Genomic DNA, 4,801 nt, shown 5'->3' with positions numbered 1-4,801 from the left:
ATGGCATTTGCAGGCAAATGGATGAAATTGGAGGATATCATGCTAAGTGAGATAAGCCAATCTCAAAAAACTAAAGGACGAATGATCTCGCTGATTATCGGATGAGGACATATAAGGGAGGGGTAGGAGGGGTTAGTGTTAGGGTTAAGGTTAGGTTTAGGGTTCGGGATAAGGAGGGTGGTAAGAATGGAGGAAGGAAGGACTGTATAGAGGGCAAAAAGGGGTGGGATGGGAGGGGGGGGAAGGGAAAAAAATAACAATGAATCAAACAACATTCCCCTATGTAAATTTATGATTTTTAATTAAAATTAAAAAATTAAAACACATCAAAAAAATCAATAAAAAAATCATACATAAATGGAGTATAACTTCTCATTCGTCTGGTTGTACATGATGCAGAGTTACACAGGTTGTGTGATCATATATGCACATAGGGTAATAATGTCCGATTCATTCTACTATCATTCCTATCCCCATACCCCCTCCCTTCTCTTCACTCCCCTTTGTCTAATCCAAAGTATGTATGCTTAATTTTGAGTCAATATCACATGATCTTGATTACTTTTGTTCCATAATAAGTCTTGAAATCACGTGGACTGATATTTTTTCCTACTTTTTTTTTTCCCAAAATTATTTTAGCTACTCTTGTTCCTTTGTTTTTCCAAACTCATTTTAGAATAATCTTGTCTACACTTACAAAAACAAACAAACAAACAACAACAACAACAACAACAAAAACATCTTTCTGGAAAGTTAATAGGAATTGTATTAAACCTCTTTCAATTTTAGAAGAATTGACTGTTATGTCATTCAATCCATGAACAGGGAATGTCTCTCCATTTGTTTATGCTTCCTTTAATTCCTTTTATCATCTTTTTGTAGTTTTTAGCATAGAAGTCCTATGCATGTTTTTCTAGATTTACCTGTGTATATCTTTTTTTGAGCAATTGTAAATTGTATTTTGAATTTCGGTGTCTACATTTCTATTATTAGTGTATAAAGTAGAATTGATTTTTGTAGGTTTTTCTTGTATATTGTACTTGTTGAGCTCACTTACTAGTTTATTTTCTGTTTTAATTTTATTTATTTATTTTTTTCCTGTGTATGCGTGTGGATTGCTTGGGATTTCCCATGTAAGTAATTATCTGCATTTTTTTCAGGGCAGTTTTGTTTCTTCCTTTCTTATATAGATGCCTTTTATTTCTTTTTATTGCCTTATTATACTGGTTAGAAGTTCTAGCACTAAGTTTGAATAAGACTGGTGAAAGTGAATGTTTTTGCCTTGTTCCCAATCTTAAAGGGAATGTATTCACTCTTTTACCATGAACCATGATTCTGGTCAAAACATGGACTTTAAGTTTGTAAAAGTATATTAAAACATAGATTTGAATAAGGTCAAATATTCTAAGTGCAAAGACTATGGGACAGGGAACACTTTTTTTTTCAGGTATGATTTGAAAATTAAACAATAAGTACAAAGTGAGGTTTTGAAGTGGATAATTTGCTGACATTATCCTCACACTGAGACTAATCACAGCAAGTCCATCCTACACTTGTGGCAGAGATAATTAAAATCAAGCCCTTAATTCTGACATCTAGATATCTTAGTAGTAGGGATTGGGAGATGGAGGAAAAGAAAGAGATGCTTTCTGTTGCATGCCATTTTAAAATATATACAATCTTTAATTGACACATAATAGTTGTACATATTTATGGAACTGCATGAATATTTCATTTACCAAAAGTCCATGGATAGGAATAGATGGCCTGAGCCTTAAAAGGCAGCCTGTGGGGTGAGGGTATGGGTAAGGAGAACTGCATTTCAGGTGCCAGTTCTCTCATTTTTTGCTATAAATCTTTAAGCACATTATCTACTCTTGTGGAATGTTAGCCTCATCTTAAAGTATGAGCACCATGAGGGCAGACATCATATCTGTGCTTAACAAGTTCTGGCAATGTGATATCACATTCCAAATCAAATAAACATGGAAGGAATGTGTAAGGAATAGAAAAGCAGCCCTTGACATTTAGAAGTTGGCCTGGTGACCAGAGCTAGGCCACATTTTTCTATTAGATATAAACAATTTACACAAGATTATTCTGCAACCATGTTGAGACAAAGCAAGACCATTTCATAATCTCATCTAAGCATAGATTATAAACAAGTCGGCTATACTACCCACAAAATACCCAACATTCACTTTCTTTGTCAAAATGACTGCTACTTCTTTGCTAATTACCACTTTATCCTCCTGCCTCACTTCCAATGGATAAGATTTATTGAGATGTACAGTCAGAAAATTGCCCTTACTTTCTTACAGCATACAATCTACAGCAAACCCCTTTTTCTTTAGACCCTCTTCCAAATCACCCAGCTAAAGCCCAAATCCTAAAATAGGCTTTTTCATATACCCTGGCTTAGTCTGTTTTCTGTTGCTATAAAATAATTCCTGAGACCACATAATTTGTTAAAAATAAATGTTTTGTGGGTCATGGTTCTGGAGGCTGAAAGAGTAGTTAGATGTGATAAGAGTTTCATGCTGTGTCATAACATGGTGTAAAAGCAGAAGTGGAAGTGGATACATGCAAAAGGGCCAAAACATAGGGGTGGCACCATTTAAAACAACCTGTTCTGGCAGTAACTAATCGGGTCTCAGGACAGTGAGAACTCATTTTAAAAAGAATTAACCTGAAAAAGCAGCATTAATACCTTTGTGAGGGCAGAGCCCTCATGACCCAAACTCCTGGCAAAATTCCTACCACCTCTCAACACTCTGACATTAGGAAACAAATTTCAATATGAGTTTTGGAGGGGACAAACTATATCCAAAGCATATCATACTCTCTTATGGAAACATATGACTTCTCATGATGTGTGTCTGTGTTTCAAAGAGTAGGAAACACAACCCATCTAGCTGTATTTCTAGGAACGTTTGGTTGAAGGTATAGTGTGAATAGGGAAACTGGGGAGAAAACTGGGGAGTTTCTTCAGAGTTGTTGTGAGTTTCAAACAGATAATTTAATTTGTGAACAAATATCAATGATCTGTTTTGTGCCATGCACTCTGCTAAATGCAGGGCACATTTAAAAGAACAAGTCCCAAATTGTTTTCAAGTAATTTGAAATCGCAGAACATGCAGAGCAGAAAATTTATTGTCCAATTCAAAGCATTAGCAGGTAGACATACACCTCCCATAAAATGCGTTACAATAGAACCACATGTAAAGGAGCATCTAATCCTCTGGTCCTTAGGGAAAGAGGGAATCAAGAGAGGGGATGTGCAGTGAACAGAATAATAGTTCACCAAAGATGTCAGGTCTCATTTCCTGAAATCTGTGATTGCATTGCCTTACATGGTAAAAAGGTCTTTGCAGATATCATTAAATGAAGGATCTTAAAATAGGGTGATTATTCTGGATTATCTGGTTAGAAGGCAGGAGGCTAAGAGAAAGAGATGGAAGAGCAAAATGACTTGGGGTCACAAGTTGGGGGCATGTGGGCAACCTCTTGAAGCTGGAAAAGGCAAGGGAATGGCTTCTTTCCTAGATCCTCTGGAAGGAATGCAGGTTTGCCAATTTATTTTAGACTTGTGATCACCAGCACTGTGAGATATTAAATTTGTGTATCTTAAGCTAACTAAATTTGTGGTAATCTCTTGAAATAGTAACAGGAAACTAGTACTGGTTTAATGTTCAAGGCAGTGTGTTCCAGGCATAGGCAAAGGTAGACTATTTCCCATGAGGACCTGCCAGGTGTCTGTGTACTTAGGTGTGTTACATGATATTTGGAGATCAGATCTTGAAGGATCTTCTTTCTGTGCAAAGAAATTGGAAATAATCCTGAAGGTAATCAGCGACCTCTTAAGGGTTAAAAGAGGGGAGTGTGGCAAAATTAGAATTGCCTTTTAGAAGGATGGGTCAGAGTCTCTAAGTAGGGATAACAGTCAGGAGATAACTTAAATATCCTGGCCAACAAATGATTAAGAAGCATTCTTTGATCACTGTCCCTAAAGTGACCTCGCTTATTCCTTTAAATTTGGGATGAGAAGACCTTGGGAAAAAATGGTTGTGCTCTTAAAATATTTGAAGTACTATCATGAGAAAGAGCAACTAGGCATGGCATAAGCTGATTTAAGATCAAGGGATAAAGTCTTAAGGAAATATTAATACACTATCAGGAAGCACATTCTAATAATTAGTGTAAAAATAGAGTTCACAGATAATTATGTCTTACAATTCGTTCTTTCAACCATTCAACAAATAATCATTTGAACGGATAGGATGTGGCAGGTGTTAGGCATAGGATAGTGAATAAAACAAAAACACTGCTCTAATGGTGTTTTACTTTCCTTGTGTAATGTTGCACTGCTTACAAATAACCTTTATATAAATCAAGAAGCAAGCTCCCAGTCGAGATATCGGAAAAGAGATTGATATACGGGCGAAGCTGACTCGGAATGAACTCTGGCCATGGAAAATCGGGAAGAAAGATAACTCAAAAGCAAGAACTCGAGACTAAAAAAGGCCACAGGAGATCTGTCCCAGCAACTCCGCCCCTCCCCCTCCCCTCCCCCTCCGCCCCTCCCCCTCCCCTCCCCCTCCGCCCCTCCGCCTCCCCTCCCCCTCCGCCCCTTCCCCCGCCCCTCCGCCCCGCCCCTCCGCCCCGCCCCTCCGCCCCGCCCCTCCGCCCCGCCCCTCCTCCTCTCCCTCGCCCCTCCCCCGCCCCTCCCCCGCCCCTCCGCCCCTTTCTCCGCCCCTTCTCCTCCGCCCCTCCTTCTTCCTTTCATCAGTGCCATTTCTCC

Source organism: Sciurus vulgaris (assembly GCF_902686455.1).
Source record: "Sciurus vulgaris genome assembly, chromosome: 10".
Lineage (NCBI taxonomy): Eukaryota > Metazoa > Chordata > Mammalia > Rodentia > Sciuridae > Sciurus > Sciurus vulgaris.
The sequence above is the reverse complement of the archived record's forward strand: the minus strand, read 5'-3'. Positions refer to the sequence as shown.